Genomic DNA, 15,475 nt, shown 5'->3' with positions numbered 1-15,475 from the left:
ACCCTGACGACATTATGCTGAGTGAAATAAGGCAGTCACACAAAGACAAATTCCACTCATAAGAGAGATTTCAAGTAGTCAAATTCGCAGATACAGAAAGTAGAGTGGTGGTTTCCAGGACCCCGGAGGAGGGAAAACAGGGAGTTGTTGTACAATGGTGACAGTTTCAGTTCTGCAAGACAGAAAGAGTCTGGAGATTGATTGCACCACAATGTGCATGTACTTAAGACTACTGAACAGTACACTTAAAAATGGTTAAGATGGAAAGAAAAAAAAAAGAAGGAAAGAAGGAAGAGAAGAGAAAAGAAAAGAAAAGGAGAAAGAGAAAAATATAGTCACAGTAACACATGGGAAAATGTCCAAAAAGATATACAATACACCAGTGACTTGAGAGTGATGTGCATTGGATCATGGTTTTATAAATAAACCTATCTACTTTTTGCTTATCTAAATTTTCTGATTTTTCCACAAGGAATGTGTATTGCATTTGAAAGAAGATTTTTAAAGGTTACCTTCAAGACAAGAGAGAGCAGGAAGGGAGAGTGAAAGCTGGAGTGAAAGGAAGGAAGGTAGCTGCACAACCGTGCACAGAGGAGCAGCATGAGCCACAGCTTCTGCAGGGGCGCGGCCCCACCCAGGCAGGCTCTGCACACTCCTCAGACAGGTCCTCGCGCTCAGATGCTCAGCTTTGTGAAAGAGGGGCTTGCAAAGAGCCTGAAAATCAGAAGCAGGGAGTCTTTATTCACATCACAGAGAGTAAGTGGCAGGAGTAGAGAGCCAGAACTGTAATTCTGAGTGGAGAAACGCGTTTCCTGGGTGACCTCCTGCAGGTGGGTCTTGCAATCCACCTGTCTGAGCCCTGACCCTGGAAGTGAGGGCAAACGGGTGAAGGAGACGTGGGGATGGAAAAGTCCCATCTCTGGCCTGGTGCCAATGAAAATACAGAATTTGAACTTCAGAGTTTTAAAGGGATCTTAGAAAACATTCGGCCTAAATGCTTCATTCCACAGAAGAAATTGAGGCCCACGCAGGTGACGTGACTTGCTTAGGGTGACATAGCCAGTTTTGGGCAGACTCCAGATTACAATCCAGCTACTGTGAACACACCTCCTTTATCAGTTTATCCACTCATCTCTTCACTTATGCTTGGATTTATTCATTCTTCCATTCTTCCTTCACATTTATTGAACTTCAAATCTACATCAGGCCCTGAGGAAGGCACTATCCCATCTTTTTATCCTCCCACAGTGCTGCAAACAGAGGTAATTTGCAGAAGATGTGCATTGCAGTAGACATGTCAGGTGCAGATTTATACTTTGCAGCATCATCACTTCTCTTTGTCATCACCTTGTTTGCATTATTGCTCATTCTTCACTTCACTCTGCAACGGTCGCCTCATAAATAACCTAACTACCACCATGAGAAGAACCTCATAGAGATGGAGTGCTTCTTTGTGAGCCCCGGCTCTTAAGTAGGTTTTTACAGTTAAGGATTTATTGCGTTTGTGTTGGCCAAGCTCTACTTTTTGAGCCATTATGCAGGAGGCATGTTGAATGTCTGGCTGCCTTAAGCTAGTCATTGTCAGATCCATTAAAAGTCCAACTGTACAGCCAGACAGAGCTGTGTTCAAATCTTAAACCCACCACCTCCAGCCATATGACCTAAGGGAATTATTTAACCTCTCTGTGCCTCAGTTTCCTCTTCTATGAGACTCATAACACCTGCGTCTCATGTGCATCCCAAGGCATGCTTAGCTTTTAGCGCAGTGCGTACAAAGACGTAGAGGTTGAATAAATGCTGTACATATGAACATCTGTACATAGTTTGCCCAAAAAAGGATTTTTAAACTTTCACTCCAGCTGTGCCTTTTATTTAAGACCAGCATCTACAATCAAGGAATAAAAATAAGTGACGGCAGAGTATTCTTTAGATTAGGAGAAGGAAATAGTTCGGTCAATTTGGGCTAGTTTAGGGTAGAGGATGGTGACCTACAGCCCATTGGCCAAATCTGGTTCACCCCCTGTTTTTGTAAATAAAGTTTTATTGGAGCACAGCCACATTCATTCATTTACCTATTGCCTATGGCTCTTTTCTCTACAATGACAGAGTGTAGTAGTCTGGACAGAAACTGTAGGGCCTAAAAAGCTGAAAATATTTGCTATCTGCCTCTTTACAGAAAAAGTTTGTCATCCCCTGGTTTATAGTCTATGTGGTATTTTATCTAACGATGATTGACACATGCCATTTTCCTCTCCAGATCTCCAAGATGAAGAGATATACAGTTGCACGGACAGCTGAATGGAGAACTGTATGCTCTACAGCTCTAACAGTCTGGGAATCACCTTTCACCAAATTTCTCCCACCCTTCTTTGTACTAGTGATTGGTATCAAGTTCTACAAAACCAGAATGTGGTTGTCAAGTGGCAGGCAGTAGGGGAACTTTATTGGTTTTCTACTGGTAGTTAAATGTGTTAGATCCTAAACAAAGACAAAAGACCAGTGACTCCAAGAGTCACAATATATCCGAGTGGTTAACCCTGTGATACTGAAATGACTCATCAAAGTCCTTGACTTTACTACTATTGGTTTCATTAGTTTCAGGCCCCACTCACTGTATTCATGCTGCAAGTATTTCTGAGAAGCTCTTCATGTGTGTCAGCTGCACGGGCTCTTGATTTGACCTCAGAATTTCTTTTAATGAGCTTCTAGCTTCCCTCAGCTGAAGACACTGAAGAAGTTTCTATGGACTCTATTGATTTTGGCAATAACAGGAACAAGGTACTATAAGATGGTCAACAACAGAACACTTAACTTACTCTGGTGTTTCAAAGTCTGCATAGGAAGACAGGAGGCTCTCTGCACATTTCAAGCAGAAAAGCTCTTAACACAGGGAATTAAAAGCCTAAACAACTGTGGGATGAGTTGAATTCATGTTGGTTAGGAAATCTGGAAGGACTGGAATCCAGGATGCTGTGCTGAAGTGGATAATCCTCAAAAGAATGAACAGAAAGAAGCCACTGGCAATGTCCTGCATCTACTGACACCTACTCCCTGACAGCTACTTCTGAGAATAAGGACTTTCTCTCCTCCTTGGCCTTCAGAATACCACACCAACATCTCTTCTTGTCAGAATCCAACCCTGAACCCTGATCAAAAAAGTCTAGTGAATGTGGTGTCCCCAGGCTAGCTTCTCCCATTCAGGGAAGAATGGGGAAGGAACAAGGGGATAAGGTTGAATTGATATTAAATAACCCAGCATATTGGGGGATCTGGAAAACTTCCTAAAAAATGTGATACCATAGACTGGGTTTTGAAAAATCAAGGTTGGCCAACCCCTAGCCTTGGTCAATGATTCATCAAAGAAGTTTCCCTTTCTCGACTGCAAGAGCCTGAATTAGGGAAGTGCAGTCCTTCCCAAGAAGTACTCATCTTATGCAACCAGATGAGGAGGTGGCCATAAATAGCCTGATTTGCTCACCACTCTGTGTTCAAAATGGATAATGGAGAGCAACTTTTCCTTCCTGGAGAAAGAGAGTTATGCATTGTAACTATTAAAACAAAGAGTAATAGCTCTTCTTATTGTACGTATAAATGGGGAATAATTTTTCTCCTAACATATTTCATAGGAAGCATGGAATTGTTATGCCAGGGGATTGTCGAAGGTGGAGGTCCCTGCCAGCAATGGTGGTTGTCGTCAGGCAATCCACAGAAGTGAGATCCTAGCATCTGCCTGTTGGTATTATTCTCCCTCTTCTTTGTAGCCTCCTCCTTTTCTTTTTAGAGCCACATCAGTAATCCTCCAGATAGGCATCCCATTGGCAGCTGATTCTTTATCTTTCCCTCAAAGTTTAGATTGACAGAAACCTCACAGTGCTGGGAAAGTAAAGGTGCTACATCAATTCAGCACCTACAGTGTCCTGCTATGTTAGATGCTTTGTGAACCTGAGGTCATTGCATCCTGTAAGGGACCTCTGAGATACCTATTACCCACTTTCCAGATGAGGAAGCAGAGGCCAAGAAAGGTACAGTAATATTTCTTAGGTCACACACCTACAGCTCTGCTCCAGAGAAAGTGGTAAAAACTCCCACTCCCCTACCACAAGTGAATCCTAAATTCCTGGGTCACATGAAGGTCATAAGATTCTTACATCTTTGCAAAACCATGGAAAACCTTGAGTCCATCCCTTAAGACTTCACTCCCTCCCCCTTTTACCCCAGAAAATATAAGACAGGAAGATCTCACCATTGCCAGTGACAATAGCCACCTTGGTGTTTCACACCCACTCAAGATTCCTTCTGTATCATTTTCTCATAAATATAATAGAAAATGGAGACATGCCTCCTTAGAGACTAGAACTTACATAGATTTTTAAATTTTCAAGTCAAATTACCCTTCAGGTGTTTTATTTCTTGTTACTTTTTATCTTTTTCACCTTAAACTGTTTTTTTATTAGCTGAGTAAATACTTACTAGCGTTAGAAAAATAGAAAATACAGGTGCACCTAAAGAAAAATAAAATCTACAAGCACATTGTGAAGATGAAATCCACAGGTCCTCGATAAGACAGTGAGTTCAGCACTTTGTTCTTCTCCACATCCAGTCTTATGTATTTCCCAGTCCTTGTTAACAATTCGAAGTTGGGGGATCCAGGTCATTGTTATGATGTTATTATTTTATACATTATAAACATTCTATTTTTTAAATGTATTTCAGGCTTTTTTTTTTTCTTGCATGAATGTTCATAGCACCTTCATTTGTATTAGTCAAAATTGAAAATATTCTGACTGTTCATAAACAGTAAATGGATAAACAGATTGTGGTACATCCACACAATGGAATACTAGGAATCTTACTGTGTAAGTAAAGTAAGTTAACTACATATGTAGCAACATACTGTTTGATTGAGTTCAGGTTTTAATTCAGTTTTATAACCATAATAGTGACATTTAAACTTATCTCTAATTATAACTACTTACTGCTAGCCCTTCTACATGGCGACCATCTAGTTCTGAGTTCTTCCTTGTGTTCCATTACTCAGTTTGCAATGCGTACTAAAGAAGTTTTTCAAGGAGGGTTTTAGGCAATATATTTTTGTCTCTTTTGCATGTCCAATGCTATCATTCTGTTCCCTGCATATGTAAATTCTAACTGGGAGACATATGTAAAATTCTTGGGGCATATCCTTTTCTTCTTTAAACTCTATACATGTTGCTAAGTTGTCTTCTAGAATTTAGTGTGCAAGGAAGAAGAAGACTAAGTCTAGGCTAAATTTCATCTTTAGAAACAACCCATTGTCTTATGTGTGCATGTTTATAGTTTTGTGTTCATCTTAGTAGGCTGAAACTTTCACCAGTCTACATAGATGTGAGGCTCTTATCCATGGGTTTTCCTAAATTGGGGTCAGCTCTTTTTGTCTAACATGGTTCTCCCCCACCCTACACACACACACCCCTTAGCTCAGGAAAGTTTATTTGTGTCACTTGGCTTCACATTTTCTGGACAAAGTTTCTGGAAACTCCATTACTGTTATTCTCATCTTTTCAACTCCTTGTCCTCTTTTTCTAAATATTGGGAGATTTTCTCAAATATATTCTCCACGCCAGTGGCATACCTTCGTGGAGCAGCAATGCTGCTCCTCCTTGCCTGTAACAGGGATTTGATTCCAGCCATTGAGGGCATGTTCTTCTTGCTTTATCCCATCACTATTTCCCATCTAATTTTTTTGCCCTGTTTTCCCTCTAGATCTTGCCTTCAGACATTCTGCTTCTATTTCAGAGAAAGCAAGTCTTCACACAGTCTGTGAGAGTACCACATGGGTGTCTGAAATGATCATCTAAATTTTGAAATAAATCATTTTCAAAATTTCTCTGCTTTGCTCAGGATATTCCTCCCCTGCCACCCCATCCCCCCTCTGCTTTTTTTTCTCGCGTCATTTTTTACTGGGCCGTGATCGTGGCTACTGTTGATGACATCGTTTCTCTCTCTCATCCTCAAGCAGGACAAGGTCGGTTTGTTAATATTTGTTAAGAGTGATTTGTACTGTGCACTGCCCTTGTGGTCTGATTCTCTTCTCTAATCCACAATTTATGCTCACAGATCTCAGTCCAATTCTGACTTAATAACGGCTCTCACCTGGGGTGCTCCTGCCTTGACTGGGGTGCCCTCGGCCTCAGCCCTCAGCCCAACTCCTCAGCCCAGGTCTTCCTGTCCTGCAGCTCTCTTCAGAGCTTTGCCAGTGCCCCTGGACTCCTTGTGGCCATTTCGATCTCTCCCTGTTTTCTGCCCAGCAATTTGCTGTAATTCCCAGAATCTTCCTGGATTAGGGGAAATGGGAGAGAAGGGAACCTGCCAAAGGAGAAATAATAATGCTCAAGAGAACAGCACTGGAAGAGGGAAAAGGAGTAGCTGCTCCATTTCCAGTTGATGCAGAGCCTGAGGCTGAGTCTGGGTACAGAGAGCAGGCAGGAGTGAAGAACCTTCCTGCTTTTCTAAGGAATTTTCTTCATAAAGGAAAGCAAGAATGTGCCATATGCTGGAGCCCAGATAGGTTTGCCTCAATCCAGACCCATCCACCCTGTCATTATTGTGAGTTATTCCAGATTCTGTCGCAAGGTTATACTGTCAGTCTTCCTCTGTCTCACCCACAGTCTTAACAAGAAGAGCTGCGTGGCTCAGCACTGGGAGGGCCCAGAAAGCTGCTGTTTTGAACTGGAAGTTGAGGGGCAGCTTACTTTGAACTTTTCCTAGCAGCTGTTATCTCAAGGGGTCAAAAAGACAATCTCCAAAAAACTAAAGCACATGGTGGCCTGTCCCTCTTTCTTCTACCCAGTCTGGTGGAAAACTTGTTCATAGAGCAAGAGAAAAAAAGTGAGGGAATATTATTATGACTATTATTTATTTATATCTTTAGTCAAGCCTCTTCACAGGATCTTTCAAAGTGCCAGCTTTGTTTTCATTCATCGTCTCAGCCTTTGCAGATTTTCCCAGCAGCAGGATCTCCACTCCTCTGCTGGGTCTCTCAGGTTGAGCCTGTGAAGTCCCATTTCTGAGGGATGGTCATACAACTTACAGAAGGCAGGCTCTGGCTTTCTCACTGAGAGGCCCACGTGATTCATCTAGGCAGGCTGGCTGGACTGGAGCCCCATACTTAGGGTCTGGGGAGGAAGGTGACCACCCATACCCTCTAACCTTTTACTGTGAATTTTAGATCTCCCTTTTCCCTTCCATACCTCCAAACATCATAATCCTGCCCCACTCCCAGCCCTCCACCTAACTTAGGGGATGAATTTTCTTGAGTCTATAACAGACTCAAGAAAACAAAATGCAATCCAAGAAAAAAACAGATTTGAAAAGAAACTAACATGATTAGGATATATTTACATTAAGAACAACAGTGTGACAGTTAACTTCAAAGGATCATGACTCTCCAGGTTCATATCCCAGCTCTGTCACTTTTTACAGATTTGGACAAGTTATTTAACCTCTCTGTGCTTATTCCCTTGTCTGTAAAATGAGATAATAAGAGTACCTACCTTATAGAATTGTTGTGAGTACTAAATGCTTTAAGAGGTCAATGCTCGATACCTGTCCCCTATTCATATTTTCTATTGCATGGCAAGCTCTTTCAGGCATATTATTGCTAGGAATCCTGGCCCAGCTTGCAACACACAAGAGGAATAATAGGAAACAAAGTCAGAGGCTTATTACTAGGTGAGCAAACACACCATTATCAACCCTTCTCCCCAAAAGAGCAGGACTACTTAGTCAAACTTAGTTACAACGTGTGGCTCAGGCTCAGGTCTGAAGTGAAGCCAACTCCAGGTTCTAAAATGGTTAGTTCTCTGCAACAGTCCTCTGAGCCCACTCATCCATCACTCTACCTAGACTAGGATGCCCAACCTGCCTCTCCCACCTAGGGACAGACTGAGAAATGGAGGTGATGTGAGCAGCTGGTAGATAGAGCCCTGGTCTGCTTATACATGGTGTCAGGATGTGGGAGAGATAGCTCACCATGAATGAGCCATGCTCCCACAAGTAATGCCTTCCTTGAGGGAAGACTGTATGCATGTCCTTGGGTTCCATCTTCTTCTGTGAAGAGGAAGAAACATGCCTTCCCCTCCCCAACAATTTCCCCATAGCCTCCCCATAGCTCAGCCAAATGCACATGCTTATCCACACATTTTAGTTGAAGAAACTAAAGATTCTGGGATTCTGAGTTTCAGTGGTAGAACCAAGATGAGGACCAGGTTGTTCTCGGCCAACATCCACGCTGCTTCCACCGTACCCCACAAGGGTGGCACATGCATGCAAGGGTGAGGTCACACCAAGTTTCTTATTCAACTGCTGAGCCAGTTCAGAAAATGAATTTGTCAAGAACCTGGGAATGTTATTTGAGCTTCAAGTAGGAGCCTCTGTGGAATGCATATCAGGGAAGGTCCTTCAGATCTTTGCCTAGATACATTCCTCTCCTGTTTTCTATTCATATGTTAAATAAAATCTGCTCAAATACCCACCACAAGAGTCTCACAAGATTTTCTCACAGCTCACTGAGCTCTGGGCTTTCCATCTGTAAATGAGGAATAGTAGTACTGACTTTGCAGGGGACTGAGAGGATTACAACCCCTGTACAGAGTGTCTGATGTACATTGGATGTGCACTTGCAAAATGATTTTTATGTATTAAGCAATGGGGTCTTCCTGGTATTTCCTGATATTTCTGGTCTCTCCCTCACCTTCTCCCATTCTGGTGGTTGAACATAGCAGCATCAGGAGATTCATGAAAGAAAAATAGCAACCGAAAAAGAGAAAAGGTCCTTTAATCTGCAAAAGTTTAAATATTGTTTCCAGACATGAGCATACATAATAGGTCACATATAGGCTATTCCCTCCCTCCTGAAATCAGGTGAAGACCCCATGGGATGCGAGAGTGGAGAAGAGAGACTTCTTAAAGGGGCCTCGTGCCTTGTCACCTGAGTGCCAGGTGAAGATTTGGGGGGGCAGGAGGGGGTACTGAAGCCTGAAAAGCCCCCATGCAATTAAGGCTCCCACAACAGAAGAGACCTGTGCCTTCTTTTCCAGTAGAACCTGAGGATGTGGCAAGTTTCCATCCACTCCGCATGGTGTGGGAGCAGAAGAAATATTCATCACTCGGCCAGGAGCAGCCGAGAGCGAATGAAGGGGCCTTGTGAGGAGAGCCAGGAGCATGTGGCAGACACTTGTGTGGGCTAGCAAGAGGAGACAGGTAAGAACAAGGACGGCTCTACTGATGCCACCAAGAGAGGTGGCAGCCCAGAGCATATGCCTTCCTCCCCATCTCTCAAGACTTTAACACCAGTGACACCCCCACCTTAAAAAAAGTATACGTAGGCACATCACCTGGGTAAAGGGAAGGAACCTAAATTAACTGAAAGGAAGTTTCTACCACAAGAGGAATGGAGGCTTGAAATAGATACTAAGGTCTGGTAGAGAAGAGAAAGAAGGGTGTGTATCTTTTATACACGATGTAGAGTGAGTTTTATACCCCTTGCACTATTGTTTTGATTTCTGTGGATTCTATTGCAAGAGGATATATCATTTAATGCAAATAATGGATACAACTGAGAGAAAGAAATAGCATCGTAGAATCTCCCCTCCCGCAATGCCTACTAAAATAAACACAAATTAGAATAGAATTACAAACCAAAAATTCACCAGAAGCTACTTAATAAGGAAAAAAACACTACGACCTTATTCAACAATTTTTAAAAAGCATCAGATAAGGGAAGGAACAGAAGACTCAGGTATACCAAAACCTGGTGTCATGCTTAACCCTTCATTTCTTAAAATGCCCTCCAATTTGAAAGGTGGGATGGGGAGGGGGGAATGAGCTTGTGCAAAGAGCCAAGGGAAAGGTCAAGGGTGAACCTTTGAGGTAAGAAGTCTTGATGTATCATTCATTTATTCATCCATCCATTCATTCAGCAAATAATTGAGTGCCTACTGTGTGTCAAGTACTGTTCTCCACATTTGAATACAGCAGGGAACAAAAGCAAAGTCCCTGTCCTATATTTTAATGGGGTTGAGGAAGGAAGCAAATGCTTTAACAGAGAGGGAAAGTGTAAAGCATAAAATGATTCTGATGATGTTAAGCGCTATGAAGAAAAATATCAGGAAGGGGAATAGAATATTCCAGGTCAACTGCTGCATACAACAGCATAGTTAGCAAAGACCACATTGAAATACTGACATCTAAGACAAGACCTGATGGATCTGAGGGAGGGAGCTACATTGTTATCTGGGGGAGAATATTCTAGCAGGGGAACCTACTGCAGAAGTCCTGAGGACCACATGGGCCTGGCATATTTGAGGCTTAGCATGGAAGCTAGTGTGGCTGCAGCTAAGAGAGCAAGGGAGAGGAGAACGGTACCAGCCACTGTCACACGGAGGGCCCAGCAAGGACAGAAGGACTTTGACTTTGAGGGACTGAAATGGGAGACTGCGAAGGATTTTGAGCAGGGGAGTGTCATGATGTGACAAATATTGTTAATGAAGTATTATGGCAGTTGCAATGAAAATAGAATCCTAATGCAGTGCAGCGAACTTTTGGCAGGAAGAGCAAAGACTGCCAGGGATGAGATGGTGGAATGAACAGAGATGCCTCTAACTGGCTGGCAGTGGGCCCTGCTACAGGATACTTTGTGGGATCTTAGAAGAAAATCAGTGTGAGGTCAACTAGCAGCTAGAGCTGAGCTCTCACTTATCCTATGCCTGTGTCCTCAAAGTCCAGAAGAGTGTTCAGAAAGAAGTATCCAGCCTAGGAAATTCAACTAAAAGTGACAAGACCATCTGATCAAAGACAAGGCAAGAAAGAAACAATACGGTATTCTCTACATTGGATCAGAGTGAAGAGAAGATCTGGGCAGAGCTCTCCATGCTAAGCCTGAGAAAAAACGGGGAAAATGGCATTTCAACTATGCAAACATTCTAGAACGCAGAAGAGAAAAGAATCACAATCTGAATAATAATAATAATAATAATAAAATTAAAATCTCAGTATGCAGTCCTGTAGACAAGACTCAAAAACAAGATGATGAAGCAATATTCTGTGATGAAAAGGAAGATTATCAAGTTAGGAAAACAGTTGAGGGCCAAAGCAGCATCTTTACAGGCCAGATAAATAAATGTGCACCTGCGAAGAACAGACTAGGCACAAATAAAAATCCAAACAACAGCATAAATTAAAGGCTTTGGAACATCACTGTGAATACAAAGGAAAAAGATAAACCAAATAAATCCATTAGACATGATGATCCATAAGGACTTCAAAATTGTCCCACATAAAGGTCACTTCTATTTCTCAAATAGAGATCCCAACAAATGGAAGAGTGTTCAGAGACATAACTTCATGTTTTTCTTCCCTGATATTAGAAAAAATACTCTATCTGTGAATCATAAAGAAATTAATATGCTAGGGAAAAAAGTGTAATTTACAAGAAGCCACTGAATGTATCCTGATCAATATTAACTAAAGAGAATTATTTCATCCAGACCAAAAAAAAAAGGGAGTGGGAGCAGAATCAAACTGGCCTCCAATTTCCCAACACCAACATTTCTCCAGAAAAAAAAATCAGAGTAATGTCTACAAAGCTTCGAATAAGGGAAAGGGTAACCCAAAAATATTAAAATCGAAGACATTCTCATGCATAAGAGAATTCAGAGAATATGTGAGTCACTTTGGAAAATACACTGTAAGACTAAATCCAATCACAAGATGATTTTATTCTTTAAAAGAAGCACATCTCTACAGTGAAGAAGTTATGGCTAAAAGAACTAAATCCATGTAAATAAGTGTAGACAACAGCATAACAGCAAAAAGTTTGATTGCTGAGGTCTGGCCGGTGAGAGTGTGATGCTGGTAACGCAAAGGTCAAGGGTTCTGTACTGGCCAGCTGCCAAAACAAATCAAAACAAAAATTCAATATTTTTTTAATTGCTGAACAACATGTGTTATAAATAACTACTGTAAGTTTGAAATTATAAAAGCAGGAGACCAAAGAAAGGAGGGGGAGAAATTATCAAGAGTGTAAATCACTTCGTCTTTCATAGTAAGAGGAAATTAGTACTACCTGAAAAATTGAAAGACGTTAAGTCAAAAGAAAAATGGCACCGACTTATTTGGTTTCATCAAGTTTTACTTAATCTTAGAAGGATATTTGAGGAAATAATATCACTGGCCGTGAAAGAAACATGATAAAAATTTCAGCAATTCCTTGGGTTTCACTTCAGTTTTTCTCTGGTCTGGTCACATTGAACTGGAATTGAGAAAATCCTTTATGTTAACAAACATGTTCAGTGTGATTTCTTTTTAGCTAGATATTTATTTATTTACCTAAACAGCATCCCACTCCATCTTTTCCATGTACGGAGATATTTGAAATGATGTCCACCAAGAGCTAAGGCTGGTCATTCCTTCCTGGTGGAATTTTGAGGTAATTTGTTTCTTCTTTTTACTTTAAAAAATATTTTTTTAAAATTATCTTATCTTCCAACACAGTACATCTTTCCATTTACTTAGATCTTTGATTTCTTTTATTAAGGTTTTATGGCTTTTAGCATATAGATCCTGCACATGTTTTGTTAGATTTATACCTACCTAAATATTTAATTTTGGGAGTGCTATTTAAATGGTACTTTTTTAAAATTTTCAAATTCTAGTTGTTCATTACTAAAACATAAAAATACAAAAAAATTTATCTTATTATGAGCATTTACCATTAAATAAAAATAATTATGTTAAAAAACACATATGCTTACAAACCACAATGAGATACCACCTCACACTCATTAAAGTAATGGCTATTATAAAAAAATAAATAAACAAAACAGAAAGCAACAAATGTTGGCTAGGATGTGGAGAAATTGAAACCCTGTGCACTGTCATTGGGAATGTAAAATGGCACAGCCACTGTGGAAAACAGCATGACTGTTAGTTCCTCAAAAAATTTAAAATAGAATTACCATATGATTCAGCAACTCGACTTCTGGGTATTACCCGAAAGAATTGAAAGCAGGGTCTCAAAGAGAAATGCGTACACCCGTGTTCATAGCAGCATCATTCACAATAGATAAAAGATGGTAGCAACCCAGGGTCTGTCAGTGGACATATACGCATAAACAAAATGTGGTATATACTTATATTGCAATATTTTTTGGCCTTATAAAATAAGGGAATTCTGACATATGCCACAATGTGGATGAACCTTGAGGACATTATGCTGCATAAAATAAGCCAGTCACGAAAAGACACATACTTGTATGATACCACTTAAATGAGGTATCTCAAATACCTCAGATTCATAGAGTAGTCAAATTCATGGAGACAGAAAGTAGGATAGTGGTTTCCAGTGGTTGAGGGGAGCAAAGATGGGGAGTGATTGTTTAACGGGTACAGAATGGTAGTTTTGCAAGATGAAAACCGTTTCCGGAGAGGGACGGTGTTGACGGTTGCAAAATGATATGAATGCGCTTAGTACCACTGAACGGTGCCCTTAAAATAGTTAGGATCGTAATGTGCTATGTGCTTAGGTTATGTGTGTTATACCACAATGAAAAAGGGTTATTAAATAAATACATAAATTTAAAATCTGCTTAAATCTGATGTCGTGATAAATCACTATGTGATGTTGTCCCGAGACCAGAATTATGATTCACTCGTGATTGATTGATTGAGGGCTTGCTGCGTGCTATAAATAGCCTCATATAAACAACGCTATTTTAGTCTTCGCCACTTCATGAGCGTGTTTCCATTTTAAAGATGAGGAAACTAAAGCTCAAAGGTGTTGAGTGACAAGGACAACATTCACACGCTTCCAAGTGCTGAGAGGGAGCCCAAATCCACGTGTTTAATTCCAAGTCTGTTCATCTGTTTATCAGTTTTGCACTGAGCCCCACTTTGTTCCACATATTATGTATGCTCTGCTATGGCATAATTTCTAGACCTCCTCCTGGTAACTAATTTTGGCTAAGAATTTCCTCAGTAGTTGGTTAAGGAAAGGGTACGGCAACATTGTGCACTGATTAAGAGACTCCAATTCATAAACCATCCCAAAATTGTGCATCTGCTTAGCTTTCCTTTTCATCTTCTCTTTGAAGATGAAATAGTAACTGATTCTGCATATACTCTGGAGATTTATTTCATTTAAAAAGTAAAGTATAATGATATCGGAACCATGGAGTTCAAAATTTTTTCACCTGTACATTTATGCTTCATGCACTTTCTGTATGTGGTTCTATTTCACGATTTTAAAAATGTTTTTGAGAAAAAGACTGTTAAACACAAGCATAATTTGTTAGTTTTCTTTATTCAGTAAATTTGACTTTGTTCTGTGATAAATAGTACAAAATGAATAATTAAACCTATTTATATAAATGTATATAGGACTATATGTTATTTACCTATTGCTGTGTGTCAACTTACCCCCAAAATTGGCTGCTTGAAACAACAAACCTTTATTCTCTCATGACTCTAGGCCAGGAAAACAGGCACTGCTGAGCTGAGTGAGTATCTCTTGCTCACCCTCTTTTACCAACGTGTTGACTGCGTCATGGAGCTCAACCGGAGAGGATCTACTTCCAAAGTCACCTGTGTGGCAGGTAGCAAGTCCCAGGTATTTGCTGGCTGTTGATCAGAGACATCAGTTCCTTGCCTCATGGATTTCCTGTAGGTCTGCTTAGAACATGACAGTTTGGTTCTCCTAGAGGGAAGGATCTCAGAAAGAGAGAAAGGAGAGACCCAAGATGGAAGCTGCAGTCTTTCATAACCTAATGTCAGAAATTACATCCAGTCACTTCCACCTTATTCTATTAATTAGAAGTGAGTCACTAAATCCAGCCCACACTCAAGAGGAGGAGGCCACACAAAGGCATGTACAACAGGTGGTGGGAGCCATTGTACAGATTGGAAAGCCATATACCAAAATGTTAGCAGCAGTTGCCTGTAGATAATGGATAGTATTTATGGGTGTTTTTTACATTCTTGCTGTTTTTCTGTTTTTCTAAACTCCCCATGGTGCAGAGGTAGAAGTGGTTAAAAGCATAGACTCTGTATTTCAAGTCTATTTCTGTCACTCACCAACTAGATAAGATGTGAGGCAAAGGTTGGTTATGGTGTCCAGAAATTGTTAATGTGGCTGAATTGAGATACACATTATGCTTCCATCACACTAAATATACCGTACTGGTGACAATGAGACCTGCAACATTTTGCTAAGCTCATGACTGAAAATATGTAACGAGAAAAATATTGTTTCCAATACTAGGAATGAATAAAGAATAATATATTTAAAAAAAAAATATTTGGGGCCGAGCCCGTGGCGCACTTGGTAGAGTGCTGCGCTGGCAGCGCGGTGACGCTCCCGCTGCGGGTTCGGATCCTATATAGGACTGACCGGTGCACTCACTGGCTGAGTGCCGGTCACGAAAAAACGAAAAAAAAAAAA

General features: G+C 40.7%; 1 non-coding gene across 1 annotated transcript; it reads left to right on the top strand.

Moving 5' to 3' along the window:
- Positions 1–15,102: 15,102 nt before the first annotated feature.
- LOC134364252 (small nucleolar RNA SNORA1) lies at positions 15,103–15,240 on the top strand. Its single transcript, XR_010021810.1, has one exon. It is a non-coding gene; the product is annotated as a small nucleolar RNA SNORA1 (small nucleolar RNA).
- Positions 15,241–15,475: the final 235 nt, after the last annotated feature.

This window comes from Cynocephalus volans, chromosome 15, assembly GCF_027409185.1.
Source record: "Cynocephalus volans isolate mCynVol1 chromosome 15, mCynVol1.pri, whole genome shotgun sequence".
NCBI lineage: Eukaryota > Metazoa > Chordata > Mammalia > Dermoptera > Cynocephalidae > Cynocephalus > Cynocephalus volans.
Note: the sequence above shows the minus strand (reverse complement) of the source record. Positions and strands in the feature narration are given on the sequence as shown.